General features: G+C 35.9%; 1 protein-coding gene and 1 long non-coding RNA gene across 4 annotated transcripts in view; one reads left to right on the top strand and one right to left on the bottom strand.

Annotated features, from left to right (window-relative positions):
• Cadm2 (cell adhesion molecule 2) overlaps positions 1–17858 on the bottom strand; it is a 916009-nt gene that overhangs the window by 507841 nt on the left and 390310 nt on the right. The window lies entirely within an intron of this gene.
• On the top strand, positions 206–16012 carry LOC110343097. Its single transcript, XR_002385296.2, has 4 exons — positions 206–1028; positions 11009–11114; positions 11264–11408; positions 15905–16012. It is a non-coding gene; the product is annotated as an uncharacterized LOC110343097 (long non-coding RNA).

Below are 17858 nucleotides of genomic sequence, written 5' to 3'. Positions count from 1 at the left end.
TTTCAACAGTTTTTAGTCTTTTGCATTCTGTCACTAGATATCCAAATAGAGAACCACAGACCATGGTAATCTTTTGTGTTTCGATTACCACATGCTATTCAGAGAAAAGGATGCTTGAAAATCATGTGACATATTTGGGAGTGTTAGGGTCCTTATTTATTAGTATCTAGACTCATGTGGGAAATGGACCTCTGGAATTGCCTGTCTACGGGATTATCCTGGTTACATTAATTATGGGGTGAAGATGTCCCCTCCCCTTGTACTGACACTTAAGAAGAGGATAATGTTTGACTGTGGGTCTCTGATGCAGTTGCTGGATGAAGCCTCTGATGATTACTGGGCTAAGCATCAGTCTATGAGTATAGCAGACTATCTTTAGGCATCATTACATTGACATTTTTATCTCTAGTCATATTTGGTTGTAAGTTAGGTCTCTGGGCCATCCAGTCTCTGACTCCCTGGTGCTTCAGACAGTGTCAGGTGTGGGCTCAACCCTCTGGCATAGGTCTCAAGCTGGATCAGTCATTTGTTGGGCACTCCCACAGTCTCTGAGCCACTCTTACACAGAACCCCATGTAGACAAGACAGACTCTATGTAAATCAAAGGTTGTGTGACTGGTTGGTGATCCAATCCCTCCTATGGAAGTCTTGACACTGATGGGTTGGTTATTAACCCAATTGTCATCAGAGAGCCTTCATCTAGTTTTGGATAAAAACACATGCCAAGACTCAAAGCCAAACTTTAGATCAAGGTGGGAAATCCTGAAGAAGAGGGTGAGAAAAGACTTAAGAACCAGAGGGTCCACAGAATCAACTAACCTGGGTTCATAAGAGCTCACAGAGAATGAACCAAAAAATGAAGACACCTGCACAGGACTTACCTAATCTCTATGCATATATGTGACAGCTGTGTAGGTTGGTTTGTTTAAGGAAATCCTAACCGTGGAGCAGGGGCTGTCTCTGACTCTTTTACTGGCTTTTGGAACCCCATTTGTCCTACTGTTTGCCTTGCACAGCCTTAATACAAGGTAGGGTGCTTTGTCTTACCACAACTTGACATGCAACATTTTGTTAATATCCATGGGAGGCCTGCCTTTTATGAATAGAAAGGAAGGAGTGGATAAGTTTGTAGAGGCAGAGGGGAGGTGGAGTCGAGGAACTGGGAGGAGAGGAGTAAGGGGAAATTGTGATCAGGATGTAAAATAAAAAATAATTTTTCTTTCATTATGGTGGATTATGCCTTGAACTTTGAGGTAAAATAAATATATTCTCTCTTAAGTGTTTTTTTTTCAGTACATTTTATCAGAACAACAGGGTTAGAATGTAAGATAAGAGGTACCACATATAACACATTTATATGAATCACATAACCATGAAATGATTCTAATATGCAAAATTGAGTTTTCTTTTGATGCTGTATTATAAATCCCATATATGTATTCAATACCACAACCTTTGTAAACACACAAACACGCACACACACACACACACACACAAACACACACACACAAATTAAACTCAAAATAAAGCAAACAAAAATTTCAAAGTGAGATGGTTTGGTGATTATTTTACTCCACTATGTTGTTTTGAAAAAAAAATCCACATTTGAACACTTTAATCAGAAGTGGCACTGCAGAGGCTTTAGGAGCTACTGCTGAAATTTTCTTTAAATTTGTTAGAGTAATAACATCTGCTCTCTGAAGCAAGTATGTTGTTCAGTGCTTTCTTATCAGCCCCATCAAGTGAATGAAGAAATTAAATCACAATACCTAGTAAACACAGATACTAGCATTACCTAGGTGAGAGGTTAAGGTTCACAATACCTAGATAAGAAGTCCTTAAAAGAACTACTAAAAATCATTGCAGATAGATAGGTGCTATAGAAACGTCTACTGGATTAAATCCAATGGCTATTGACATTATAATACACTTAACAAAGAGCAATAAAATCTAGCTTTTTCTTTTTCTAGATTGTAAAATTCATTAGAACAGGAAAAGCGTAGCGAAACATACATAGTCAAAGGGTCTAGCCTCTTCTGCAGTCTTTAAAAGTCTATACGTTAAATGCAATCTATCTTATCTACAGTTCTCAGTATTTAGTTCTACTTTTTATAATTTGACATAGTCTTACATTCCTCTCTTTATGAAATCTCCATTGTCCTGAATATATGAGTACTGACAGACCAGACATCAAAGTGAAGAGCTTTTAATACTGAATTTTCTATAAATAACTAATTCTGCTATATTAAGAGAAAAGAAAAAATGAAGAGACCAGTTAACCATGGATGGGAAATTTTTCAAGTTTAATAGTCCTTAAGAAAAAAGAAAAATCCAGAACCTGGAAGCAACCTAGATGCCCCTCAACTGAAGAGTGGATAGAGAAAACATGGTACATTTACACAATGGAGTACTATTCAACAGAAAAAAATGGAGTCTTGATATTTTCAGGAAAGTGGATGGCACCAGAAGAAACCATCCTGAGTGAGGTAACCCGGTCACAAAAAGAGAAACATGGTATGTACTCACTCATATATGGATTTTAGACATGGATCAGGGAAGTGCCAGCCTACAATCCCACTGCCAGAGAGTCTGGGAAACAGAACCTTCAACCAGTGACTGATGGAAACAGAGGCAGATAGCCACAGCTAAACACTGAGCTGAACTCAAGGAACCCAGAGACAGAGAGGGAGGATTGATGAGCAGAGGGGTAAATACTGGGCTGGTTTAACCCCCAGAAACAGCTGACCTGAACAAGGGGAGCTCTTGGGCCCCAGACTGATGGCTGGGATTCCAGCATGGGACTGATCAAGACCCCCAGAATGTGGGTGTCAGTGAGGAGGCCTAGGCAATCTATGGGGCCTTGGGTAGTAGATCAGTATTTATCCCTGGCATACAAATGGGCTTTGGGTGCCCATCCCACAATGAGAGATGCTCTCTCAGACTTGACCCTTGGGGGAGGTCCTAGGCCCTTCCTGGGATGAAATGACAGACTATGGATACCACCATGGAGGGCCTCACCTTCCCTGGGGAGGAGAAGGCAAGGGAAGGATGAGGGACCTGGTATTGACATGTGAAACAACCTTGTTTCTAATTCAAATTTAAAAATAAAAGAAAGATATGGTAGTGACTATGAAAGTATAATTTATTAAAAATCAAGTGATTGGAAATCTACCTGTCTCTGTCTCTGCAGTGTTGGGATTAAAGGTGTGTGCCACCACACCCAGCTACTTTATTTTTATTTTTCCAATATCTTGTTTCTTTTACTCTCCCAAGTCTACCTACATTTTTCTTCATCTGAATCTGACTTTACTGTAAAAGTTTATGTTCTTCTAGCCACATGTCTTATGTAGGCTAAAGAACATTGCTAAAATTCAAGCAGAAAAAGCTGCTGGCTGGCTTTCCAACATGGCGGGTGTAAACTTGATTCCAGCTCACTGTTTCAGTCTGTGGACACCCCCCATGGAGGGCCTCACCCTCCCTGGGAATATTGGGGGGTTGGAGGAAGGGTGTGGGAGGAGGGGAGGGGAAGGGAGAGGGACCTGAGATTGACATGTGAAGCAACCTTGTTTCTAATTTAAATTTAAAAATAAAAATAAAAAAGAATTAACAGTAATTGATAGTTACCAAGCAAACCATTGTACATTAAAATGCTCTAATAAACCAGCTAATACATATGCAATTAAAATCAAGGGATTATACATGTAAACATATATGAATTATATGTAAATATATGTCATTAGTGTTATAAGTAACACAATAAAAGCTTTCAAAAATGCAAAAAAGAAAAAAGAAATTGTTGGTGTTTGACAGGATAGTCCTTTTTCTTGAGACGTTAGAAACACACACTAGTGCATAAGCTTAATAGCAAAAGTCTTAATTAATCAGGTCATTAATCTGTTGTCCAGTGTAACTTGCTTCATAGCACAGCAGCCAAAACAGGGCTTATTACAGAGGTTTTCTATATGTTCATTTTCAATATGACAAAGGAATAAATGATTAATTATCAGAAGATGATGTCTTCTCAGAAAAATTATATGTGCAGTTATAGATCTCAGCTATTACAAAAATATATCCAAATTCCTAAGATATTTCTGGTGTGTCTAACTATAGATAATAAGTCAGCACAGTGATAACTTTTTGGATCAAACTAGCATAGGCTATTTTTCTATGATGCAGGAATTAAAAGTGTATTCTGCTTCTACTGATATGAATTATTTTATAAGATATGCTGTATATGGAAACTGATTATTAGAAATGAAAAGATAGATTTCAGCAGGCTGAGTGGCTTGCAGAATTGACTTCCTTCTCCAATCTTTATATAACACTGACAAAAGCCTGACCTTGGGCTGAGATAGACAGAGTACATGTACATGAAAACCTCATAAAAGGGCATGGATAACAAATTAAACAGAGGCAGAGTTCATTCCTCTACTGCCTTCAGCAGTTTTCTATTCTATTTTGTTGCTCTTCTGTTTACCTTGTCTTTAAATATCATTTTAAGGGGAAAATGTTTACTGCTATGTGTTTATTATGGGAAAAAATGAGGTAAGGGGATTAAACTCTAACATAATGAGTTTAATTCTGAGAAAATGTTTACCTGTTTCTGTATGGCTAGAAAAAATTAATGTTACAAATTGTGCTAAGATGTAACTCTCCCAGTTTATAAAGATACATAAAGAATTTCTCTCCTTGTAACTGTCCTCAAATTTGGATGTCAGCATACATGTACAACTTAACCTGATAGATGCAAATTACTCATAAGTTTGTCAGGTCTGGAAAAGCAAATTGGTTTTTGAAAAAGATCAGGCCTCTCAATAGAACAGTGAATCATTTGAAGTAGTGTGCAATAAGATTGAAATATAGACAACTCACACACAATGTTCTTTAATGACTCATTCTTTTTTCTTATTTAGATAATAGGTGGGAACCATGTATTTTCCCAGTTCTTATTTTATTTTTAAGTACTTGTATGCAATTAATACACTACATTATAATTTGAATATTTTTAGTGCTTCCAGTTATCAAGACAATTAAACTCTCTCAATTAGTTTTAATTAAAGTAATGAAGTAATATTAATTTATAAGAAATGTTGCACACCTATAAATAGGGCTTGGCTATTAAAATTTCCTTTATAGTCATAAATTTCCATTTATTTTAGGTGATTAGAAATATTTACAAACAGCTTACGGGACTTTATTTTTTATAGAGTTGGCTTTTCTTCAGTATCCAATCAACTAAAACATAAAACAAATGACAGTTTAACAAAATTCTTAAATTTATGTGAATGCACGATAATCAATGCCTACTTTCCAAGGATGCATCTAAAGCCAGTATATAATGCCACTCTTTTATGAGCCCTCAGTGAAGACTAATCTTTACCAACTGTCCTCACATTGCATTTTTGTAGGTCAAGATATTCTTGGAGAATAAATTATTGGAAGTAAGAATAAGAACAAGGACATATATGATTTTCTTCTTTCTTCTTCCCTTATATTTATATAGTACCACAAAAATTAAATAGATTTTGTCATATTTTCAGTCAGTTCCACACTTTACAAAAGTGGGTAGAAAATACATTTCCTAGAGAGTTGGAATGACTCTTAGTTATGTGCCTGGATATCCTAACTTGAAATTCATACATATTCAAACACACAAGAAGTACTTTGTCAATAGGTTTACCATTTATTTAAGCCAAGTAAGTGCATAAAACATCAGTAGAAATTTGCAAAATCCCCCAAATCCCATGTTACATATTTCAAGGTCTATTGCTTGCCTTCTTTCATTTACCATACAATTAATGTAATTTTCTCAACCTTAAGATAGATTGGACTGTTTCATGTTTTTTTTCAAGCTATATGTTATTGAAATACAGTCTTTTTTAAATTTATTTTTCAGTTTAAATTTAGATTAGAAGCAAGGTTGCTTCACAAGTCACTTCCAGGTCCCTCTCCCTTTCCCTCCCCTCCTCCTGTGCTCTCCCCCCTCCCCCCCATTATCCCCTCATTTCCCCAGGGAGGATGAGGCCCTCCATGGGGGTGTTCATAGTCTGTCATTTCATCCAAGGCAGGGCCTAGACCCTCCACTAAGAGTTCAGGGTGAGAGTGCATCTCACATTGTTGGATGGGAGTCCAAAGTTTGTGTGTATACTCGGGATGAATACTGATCTACTGCCCAAGGCTCAATAGATTACCTAGGCCTCCTCACTGACACCCACATTCAGGGGGTCTTGATCAGTCCCATGCTGGATTCCCAAGCTGATGCCTGGGATTCAAGAGTTAACCTTTGTCAGGTCAGCTGTTTCTGGGGGTTAAACCAGCCCAGTCTTAATCCCTTTGGTCATCAGTCCTCCCTCTCTGTTACTGGCTTTCTTGAGTTCAGCTCAGTACTTAACCTTGGGAGTCTGCCTCTTCTTCCATCAGCCACTGAATGAAGTTTCTGTTTCCCAGACTCTCTGACCATGGGATTGTAGGCTGGTACTCCCCAGATCTATGTCTAAAAATCCATATATGAGAGAGTACATGCCATGTTTCTCTTTTTGTGACTGCTTTACCTCACTCAGAATGGTTTCTTCTAGTGTCATCCATTTACCTGCAAATCTCAGGATTCCGTTGTTTTTTTTTTTTTCTGCTGAATAGTACTCCCTTGTGTAAATGTACCACATTTTCTCTATCCACTCTTCGGTTGAGGGACATCTAGGTTGCTTCCAAGATCTGGCTATTACAAATAATGATGCTATGAACATAGTGGAACAGACATCCTTGTTGTATGAATGGGCATCTTTTGGATATATGCCTAAGAGTGGAGTTGCTGGGTCTTGTGGTAGGTTTATTCCCATTTTTCTGAGGAATCTCCATACTGCTTTCCAAAGTGGCTGAACCAGTTGGCACTCCCACCATCAATGGAGGAGTGTCCTCCTTTCACCACATCCTCTCCAGCATAAATTGTCGTTGGCGTTTTTGATTTTAGCCATTCTGACAGGAGTGAGATGGTATCTCAGAGTTGTTTTGATTTGCATTTCCCGGATGGCTAAGGATGTTGAGCACTTTCTCAAGTGCCTCTCAGCCATTTTAGACCCCTCTATTGAAAATTCTCTATTTAGTTCTGAAGCCCACTTTTTAATTGGATCATTTGGTGTTTTGGAGACTTGCTTCTTGAGTTCTTTGTAAATTTTGGAGATCAATCCTCTGTCAGATGTGGGATTAGTGAATATTTTTTCCCATTCTGTGGGCTGCCTTTTTGTCTTGCTGACTGTGTCCTTTGCCTTACAGAAGCTTCTCAGTTTCAGGAGGTCCCATTTATTAATTGTTGATATCACTGTCTGTGCTAGTGGTGTTATGTTCAGGAAGCTGTCTCCTATACCAATTCGTTCAAGGGTACCACCCACTTTCTCTTCTAAGAGGTTCAGTGTGGCTGGATTTATGTTGAGGTCTTTGATCCATTTGGACTTAAGTTTTGTGCGTGGTGATAAACATGGATCGATCCGCATTCTTCTACATGCCAGCCTCCAGTTATGCCAGCACCATTCGTTGAAGATGCTGTCTTTATTCCATTGTGTATTTTTAGCTTCTTTGTCAAAGATCAGATGTTCATACGTGTGTGGGTTAATATCCGTGTTTTCAATTCGATTTCATTGGTCTACCTTTCTATTTTTGTGCTAATACCAAGCTGTTTTCAGGACTATAGCTCTATAATAGAGCTTGAGGTCAGGGATGGTGATGCCTCTGGACGTTGCCTTGTTGAACAGCGTAGTTTTGGCTATCCTGGGTCTTTTGTTTTTCCATACAAAATTGATTATTGTTCTTTCAAGGTCTGTGAAGAATTGTGCTGGGATTTTAATGGGGATTGCATTGAATCTGTAGATTGCTTTTGGCAGGATTGCCATTTTTACTACATTGATCCTACTTATCCAAGAGTATGGGCTACTGATTTTCTTGAGTTGATCTTGTAGCCTGCCACTTTGCTGAAGGTGTTAATCAGCTGTAAGAGTTCCCTGGTAGAGTTCTTTGGGTCATTGATATAAACTATCATATCATCTGCAAACAGTGAAAGTTTGACCTCTTCCTTCCCAATTTGTATCCCCTTGATCCCCCTTTGCTGTCTTATGGCAATGGCTAGAACTTCAAGTACCATGTTGAAAAGGTATGGAGAGAGTGGATAGCCTTGTTTTCTTCCTGATTTTAGAAGTACAGTCTTAATTTAGGATTTGCAATAATGGTGGCTGACCACATGTACAAATTCTACAACTCCTAGATCCCTACGTTAAAGGCAAATGATATTTAAGAGACATAGATCTTCAGTCAGTCAGAAAACGCAGAAGGGAGAAGAAGGTTTTTTTGAGAGTTTTTTATTATATATTTAAATTAGAAACAAGCTTGCTTCCCATGTCAATCCCAGCTCCTTCTCTCTCCCCTCCACATCCACTTCCCCCATAAGACGGCCCCTTCCCCCCCTACCTAGTTCCCACTATATTCCCCAGGGAAGGTAACACCCTCCATGGGTGATTTCTAGAGTCTGTCATTTCATTCTGGGGAGGGCCCAGGCCCTCCCCCAAATGTCCAAATTGAGAGAGCATTCTGCATTGTGGGATGGGCACCCAAAGTCCATTTGTATGCCAGGGATAAATACTGATCTATTACCCAAAGCCGCATAGATTGCCTAGGTCTTTTTTATAATCTGAGAGGCAGAAAGTCACATGGATAGATATGAGATCCATAAAATTAATAGACTCTAGAACTGGGAAAGTCAAAATCCAAACAAAATTTCAAAATATCTCTAAATCTTGGATACAGGAGGAATTGCCACCTTTACAAATAGTGTGATAGGTACATGTTATCTATTCAGAATATATACATATTGTCATATTGTTTTACCAAAATTTAACAAAACGAATCATTAACACTACTGCAAAATTACCACCACAGCCAGCATCACAATCACCAGTTCCAGATCACCACCAACACCACCACCATCACCATTACCACCACCATTACAACCACCACCACCATCACCACTGTCACCCCCATCACCACCACCACCATTACAACCACCACCATTACAACCACCGCCATCACCACCACCACCACCACCACCACCATTACAACCACCCCCATCACCACCACCACCACAATTACAACCACCACCACCATCACTACCAACACCACCACCATCACCATAACCACCACCATCACCACCAGCACCACCACCACCATCACCCTCACCATCACCATCACCACAACAATCACCATCACCATTACAACCACCACCATCACCACCACCACCATTACAACCACTACCATCACCACCACCCCCATAACAACCACCACCACCAACACCATAAACACACACACACACACACACACACACACACACACACACACACACACAGACCACAAAATAAAAAGCAATCAGTAAAACAGCAAATAACTAAATGTTTATTGTCTAGAAATTTGAAGAAGATAATTTGCAAGCATCATGAAAGGTTAGGGAAAAGGGCTGTTAATCTGTACACATTATCAAGTTTCAAATTTGGAGGTAAAAGTTTAAGTGACCATCCAATATGATTTTTACTTTCTTTTACCTATTTTATAAATGTTGTTGGGTGATGAGTAATTATGTTGAAAAATCAGAAAAGGACATGTAAGCAACTCATCAGTTAGCTCTTTGTGTTTAGAAACAATAACAAGGGTCTGCCAATAGCATAATCACTTCCAAGAAATTAGTCTATATTACTCCATCTTGTCATCACTAGTGCATTACGCATGAACTACTATTTATCTTTCCATAGAAAAATACAGACTATATTGTTTCCCCTAATCAGAGTGGTCTATATTTTTAAACAGGATAATTAGATGCATAGCCTTTATTCTGCAAACTTAACCACATGTTCTGACACAGAGTATGTGCCCTATAATCACATCAAACATAAAACTTAGCAGGAAACAAAAGCTAAGAAAGAACTGACTTCATTTTATGACTAAAAGTACTTGTGAAAGTAGAAACTAGATAATTAATTGTAAGACAAAATATCTTTTATCAATAAATTATCACTTATTAAATTATCAGTACAGATATTTTTTAGTTAGAGCTTGGTTTGGTAAGTTATGCACGCAATCTACAGTCTGTGACATAACTGTAAATTTGACACCAATATGGTCTGCTTGGAAAACAATGTAAACAAATAAAATGAAACTGCAATATAATTGTAATAATTCCCTGTATGTTAATGTAGATATACTTACTTATAATTCTCCAAATAGTTTGTTTCATAGCGTTTTTACTAACATATATAGGCTTAGAGTGGGTACATTTTGCTTGTGTGTGTGTATATATATATGTATACTTTAAAAAGTTGCATTTTTCATTTATTGATATCAATAACTTGATCTTATCAATGTGAAAACTTCACATCAATATCTTACCACCATATAAAATCACTTTTAACAACTATAGAAATTCCATTTGACATATATATAGAACCTTAATTTTGGAAAAAAGTCATCTCTAATACTTGGACAAAAGAAAAGATGAAAAATATTAAAAACACAAATTAGTGTGCCAAGGCTGTCTTGGTTTCTCTTGCCAATATTACTAATTTTAATGTCCTGAACATCTTTTCTCATGAAATCAATATTTGTTAGATTTCAGCTTTTGTAGAAGTAATAACTTTAAATGTTACACTTATTGTATTAATAAAAAAAGTCTCTGTATAGTGACAAAACTATCTGTGGATGTGACCTGTGTCTCAAGCTTTCTCATCTTAGAAGTATTTTCAGATTATATTTACCTTGGTATGTTATAATTTCCATTCTGAAAACACAGATGACCTACTGTTCAAACTACTACTTAAATGCTCAATATAAGATAACTACAAAATGGATCAATTTATCATTTATATTTTCAACAAGTTATCTTACAATAGTAACAAACATGTTTTACTTTGATGTAGTTTGGCCTCTAACACCATTTGAAACTCTAACAAAAGAAATTCTTTCCCCTTCTTTCTTACAGACTAAATAAAGAAGTAGCTCTATTTGTCAACCAGTGCTTAAGATATTGTAGTTCCAGCCAAAGTTTCACAAAAGTCGTTAAGATGAGTAAAACTGATGAATACAAGGTGAGCTGTCACTTGCATTTGAAATCCAAATATGCTGCTTTGATACTGTACATGGAAACATTTCAAAACATGGGAGCCATTTTGCATAGCTTCCAGAGAAAATCTCTTTGTAGCACCTTCTTAAATGTGATTTCCTAATCACTATGCAGAAGATTGCACTGCCTAATTGAAGCACTGGTGCCGTGAGGAAGATAAAGAATACAGAGCAGGGCTGCAAGCGAATCTACAAGCAAAACACAGGAGCAACTTGTCAGCAGTGAGGGCACATTTTATCGACAGCTGTGTCCAATAAGGGTGAGTTATGCAGTAAATATTTAATATTAATGCATTCCTGCCATGATTGTTACCTCCTTCATTATCTCTCAGTGTGCCCAGTAAAATAATGAATACAGTCACTCATCATAGTTCCATTTCAAATAGCAGATGCTTTAAAGAATAATATTCATTTTCAGGGGAAATGTAAAACTCATTGTAGTAACTGACAATTTAGAAATCCAATGAAATCAGCATATAGTTAATCAAGTTAACTGTTCTGTTTATTGGTATGATTCTGTTCTGAATAGATGAAATATACAAAGTATTAATTATGTATATATGAGCAAGAGAGAGAATTAATATAATAATTATCATTTTGTGTAAGAAACTGATGGTTCAACACACATAAGGAAATTTAAGGTCACTGTACAAATGGCTTCCACACACTCTGAGGAAAGACTTTGGCTTTCCAATTCACTTATTCTGCTATTGCTATTACAATAATATTGTCAAGATGCTTGGTCTCCTTTAAGATTGATTTTTCTCATATATTAGAAACCAGGAAAGGGGAGAGTGATGCAAAGAAGAGAGAGAAGGAAGATAGAGAGAAAAGCAACATTATTTTCAATGTCATGGTTTAATTAAGCATAAAGAAGATATTTCAGAGTAAGTGGAGCACAGTAGGTACCAATGAGTCCAGTTTTTGTATCTCAGAATGCATAATGTGCTACCACTTACAATTATACAGACAAAAAATTAAAGTTTTAAACATGTTTTGGATTTAACTTACAATCTTTTGAGCTTAGATTTATATACTGTAACTTAGATACAATCAAATACTACTGCATTTATAATGGATTATAGGGCCTGCATAAGTGAGCTGTAATTGTAAAATAAATTATGATAACAAGGTGTAGAATTATATATTTTCTAGATCTACATTAATAGACATGCATGAAAACATCTATTTGTGTGTACAACAATTAATTCCACACATATTCCCTAAGCAAGAAATAAAATAGTTAAGAAAAAATGTCATAATTTGGAAAGAAAAAATATTTTAACAAAGAATTAAATAATAATGAATTATATAATTAAAAAGAGAATCCATACCTGGTACCATTTTTTAAAATAATTACTTAAAAACTGAAGACTATGGTGTGGGACTGAAAATAAGTTCTTCAGTTTGAAGATGTCACTAGAGGAAACAACAAATATCTGGAATGCCCTAATTCTGGTACACACTTCCTTAATTGTGTATTTTCAGTTTGTCTCTTAACTAAGAAATTACATGTTCCCAAGAATTTATCTCCACTTAAGTAGAGACCAGGCACTCTCTTTAACCTCACATTTACTTATATCAGTAAATAGGTCATATTAATATTGGGAATTTGAAATGAGTTGATGACAATGTGCTCTCTCTCGTTCTCTCTCACTTTCTTGAATCTTCTATGTATATCCTTTCTACATGTTTGTTCATCTGAAATCTAATAACACATTCATTGTATCACTGAGAATGGCCTTTTAATTTACTAATACCCTTGAAAAATATGAACTATATATTCTGTGTAATTAATTTCTACAATAGTATTATCTACTTGAAAAATACTTACCTACTTACCTACTTAGAATATTTCTACAATGTAAAGATTACCCCAGATTCATTTTATTTTACTTTTTGAACTATGAAGCTTCCCAAATCTTATACAGAACTTTTATGTTATAATGACCCTCAGAACACTTTCCTAAAACCCTTTTGTTTTCCTTTACTGCTGAATTCAGTTTGCATATATCACAGCAAACAGTAATAAGTTTTACAGTTGTAGGAATTGCCTAATCATCTTACTGTTTCACTTCTTACTGATTCCAGACAAGTAGTTCTTGGTAAAACATGAAGTTTTACTTTACCACATCCTAATTTAACACATCTCTTGCATTATTTGAGGGGGGAAAAGACATATTTTGTATCCATCACAACTTTGAGAGTCATTTTAAGACTGTAAGATAGTTATATACATTTTTCCTGAGGTGTGGAAATTCAAGCCATTAAAAACTTGTATTAGCTCTCTCAAAATAAAGCACATAGGTTAAATATAAATAGATGCTATTATTTCTATACTGTATTTCAACAGAGTTGCTTTTTATTATAAAAGAATGACTGGTCTAGTTGAATTATTAATGTGTTCCCCAAATAATCCCTTACCTTCCAAAATTTTTATTTGCCTGGCTTATCACATACCACAAATCAGAGAATCCAATACACAAAGAGATACATTATAGAACCTCTATTAGGTCTATCTACATAGTACTTGATAAACACCATTTTACATGCAAGATAGAGGTCTGCATACTTAAATTACATGAACATGTAGACCACATCATCTCTTGTGGCTATAATATATAGTAACCTATGTATTATATCATTGTATTATACAGTGTACAACTGCTTAAGATTTAGTGGTTTTTATTTAGTTGCCTTTTAGTTCTTTAAGAATTTTGAGTTTTATCAAACATATTTTGATAATTTTCTATTCTCCACTTGATGTTTTCCCACATCCACACCCACCTATCCCTGTTCATCTAATGTTGTTCATCTAATGTTAAAATATATATTTTAACATTTCAAGAATAACTTGCTCTGACCAAATATTTTTGAATGCCTGGGCATCCACTGGAGTGTGAGTAAGCTCTCATGGCTACACTCTTAGAGAAAATGTTCTCTTCCTTCCCAGTAGCTAACAATTGCCATTCGATTCAGAGCTAGTGTTAGGATTCCATGTGCAATATTCCTCTTCATCCTGGAATTCCATCCAGATTTGGTTTACTTAGCTGTTGTGCTATTGGGATCCTGTAGGTTCATATGTACTGCTTCCCTGCTGTGTTCAGGTGCTTTTTAATTTCTCTTTAATTTCCAGTGGTGATGTTGTAAAACATCATGGTTTCTATCTCATTGAGAATGTCAAGTTTTTTCTGAATCAGATCTTATTGGATAAACTTTGAGTGGTTATTTTACTGGAGTTGTATTCTTTATTTTTTTGTTTGTTTGATGATAGGTTATTTTATTTTAAAGAAACCTTAGTGTATGTGTTGGCTTGTTTTTGTTAAAAACGTTGGACAGAATAAAGAATCCTCCCCCTTTCACAGTTACTTTTTTTTTTTTTGGTTTTATGAGACAGGGTTTCTCTGTATTGTTTTGGATGCTGTCAGTCCAGCCTGGCCTCGAACTCACAGAGATCCGCCTGCCTCTGCCTCCCAAGTGCTGGGATTAAAGGCGTGCTCCACCACTGCCCGGCTAAGTTACTTATTTTTTTATTAAATGTATTTTTACTTTCATTTTATATTCCAAGAAAGTTCTCCCTCCACCCTTCCTCTAACCCCACACACCTCCCTCTTGCTCTTCATTATAAAATCCCTACACCAATGCATATACCAAGTGATTACTCATGCATCATATTTAGTACTGCTTGAGTAAATGTAGCGTTACTCACCTGTATTATTGGACTTGAAATTGTATGTGTACTTAGAAGCTCTTCTGTATGACAGGCCACCCTCAGAGGACTGTCTTTCTGCTTCTCTCTACATGTGTTTATACTCTTAAGCAACTTCCTCGTTACCCCACCTGCCTTTCATTTTGAATAGACATGTACTGGAGATGTCCTTATAGAACCTGAATTTGAAATATATGATTACATCCACTCACATTAATCATGTTTTATATATCATTCTCACTCTACCCACATATTCATCAGATACTTCTGTATTCCATGTTTAGCTTAAGCCTTGATGTCCTGTTCATGACACTCACTGAACTTTGAAAACTTGAATTTTTCGTTTTGTTATCTGGCAATTCTGACAACTTTAAAGCAAAAAGTATCTCTTGCTTTAATAGAATTATAGTATGCCCTGGATTATGGCTAACTTTAATAGGCAATTTGACTAGATCTGGATTCAGCTAAGAGACATACCCCTTGGTGAGTCTGTAATGAGTTTCCCTGGAAGATTAACAGAAGGCAAAAGACATCCTCCAGAGATGTACTTTCAAGAGGTTCAGATATTAGGAGGCCTCAAGGTAATGTTTTCCTTTCTGTCTGCTTGCCTCTACCTCTGACTGGCAAATGCATGTAGCTTGTTGCTGCCACTGTCAACTCCTCTGCTGCTACTGCTAAGTTTTACTGACATTACAACCCAGAATCTTAAAGGAGACCATTAATCTTAAGCAATCCTTCATCCTATCTTCACCACACTGGGACTGCTGAGCTACCCAAACTTGTGAATGAAGTACTTTGTTTTTAGCCTCTGCCGTGTCAAAATAATCATTGTTGACTATCCTAATTATGTTGTATTATCCAATCTATTTAATTCCATTTTTGTAGGTATTTGTTATATTTTTATCATCTTCTAGGGAGATATGTCTAATGTGATATATCTACAATGGATTTTTAACCAGTAACATATTAGGACCTGAATGTATATGTTCCAAAGTGCTTAAATAAATCTGGAATTATTCACCTATGCTATTTGACTTTAAATTGTAGATGTGCTTCTGCACGAAAGGATGACATGTTGAAATATATTTATCAGCTCTTTCACTCATGAGTGGAATACATATAAGATATATCACCAGATGTTGGCAACAGGTCACTGCAAGGACAACAGCAATTATCTCTGGCAAAATCTGCTCATGTACATGCATTTTGTCAACTTTACCTGGTTTACTCTGTGATTATTACTCCCTCATTCAAACATTGATACACATTCATATATCAGGGTTGACACTTGCAAAATTCAAACTAAGTTACTGTTTATAATAAAGGTACATGCAAGCAAGTTAGTTGAGCAATCCTACTATTCCTTTCATTGTAACTATTATTTCAGATAAATATTCTTTTATTAGTAAATATGATTTTCCTAAAACAATACTTCTGAAAGTGTTTCCTGTACTGTTCTAAAAAATGTAGCCCTATATAGATGCTGTGTTATACTACTAATTGTGTTTGACTTTCCTAATTTTTCTACTACTTTTCTTTGCTATAGGTCACATTTTCTATGCATTATAAATCTGAAATGAAATTATAATATACAAAATAACTTTTTCTGAAGCTATCAACTATCAGTTTAAATTTCCCAAATGGAAGAATCATTTATTATGACATAATTTATTTCTAGTAATCACTCACCAACATTTATGAACTCTTTCCAAATATTCAACTAGCTGATTATTTGATGCAAAAGTTTTAATGAATGCTAAATACTACAGCTTTAAACTCTAAAATTGTTGTGCTAATAATTTTATAGACATGCCACACTACATGATAAATTGCATTACTAACCAGTCAGTTATAAATATTCAAATCTTCCATCATTTGTCATGGAGTTCAGGGATTTTGAATCTCACTAATTTTAGGTTGCTACAATACTCCATACAAATAAGAGTCACTATCTTATTGCCAACAGAGGGTGTTATTGAGAATTTCTGCGGCTCACTAGTCTAGGAGACACTTTCACCTCAACATACATACTGTGACATTGTTTTCCACATAACATTTAGTTAATTCTAGAGAAGCCCTGAAACTAGCAGTTGTTCACAGTGCTGGTTATGGGAGGCCAATTCTCTACTGGATCAAAGTTAAGTTAGATCCAAGAGAGAAAGTGAGAGGAAAGTAGAAGCAAATTCTCTAGGTTTTCCCTCTGAGGTCTTGAAATTCTTATTTTCCACGAGTGTCTGAAAGCATTCTCTATCAAAGGTTAAAATGCAACAAAAAATTTGTTCAAGAAAGATTCTTTTATAAGTTCCAAAATTATGTATAACAATAATAATAATGGATTTTTCGCATTTGATTAGAAAACGTGTTTCATCTCCTACCTGTGTCACCACCTAAATATTTGGTTTCTCATGTTTTTCTGTGTAAGTGAGGAGTAAGGGTTGTCCAGAAAATTACTTTTATTCTATGAATCAAGTTGTGTAGCAGACAAGTCACAGTTGATGTCTGCTAGATATAGACTGTCAGTCAGAATGAGAGCTAGCCCATACATCTGCTAACGGACCCTCAAAAGCATTTTGTAAAACCTATAATATCTTTCCCCTTATGCTAATGGTAGATTCACATGGTATATTTTCCACCCCCAAATCATGCTTTACTTATTTAACATTGGAATAATTTGGAAAAATTCCTTCTGGAATTAACCTTTGACGAAATTATAACCCTCAAATGACAAAAACATATAAAATTGGGCAAGATAAATTTAGTCTGAATTATGGAAAGCCTACATTAAGTCTTAATATATGCTGTCAGCTTTGAACTAAATAATAGATGAGATTTTAACATAATCAGAAGAAAACCGCTGCTACCTGCCTCTGCTGCTGTCACAATGAAATTGACAAGATAATTTTGAAAATAAGTCCTTCTACAAGTCACTTCATGGATCTGACAAGCACACAGTATTTAGAATTATATCTATTCATACAGAAAGTGATTTATCGAGGAGGAT

Source organism: Mesocricetus auratus, unplaced genomic scaffold (genome assembly GCF_017639785.1).
Source record: "Mesocricetus auratus isolate SY011 unplaced genomic scaffold, BCM_Maur_2.0 Super-Scaffold_100008, whole genome shotgun sequence".
In the NCBI taxonomy this organism is placed as follows: Eukaryota; Metazoa; Chordata; class Mammalia; order Rodentia; family Cricetidae; genus Mesocricetus; species Mesocricetus auratus.
This window is presented reverse-complemented; position numbering and strand designations above follow the sequence as displayed.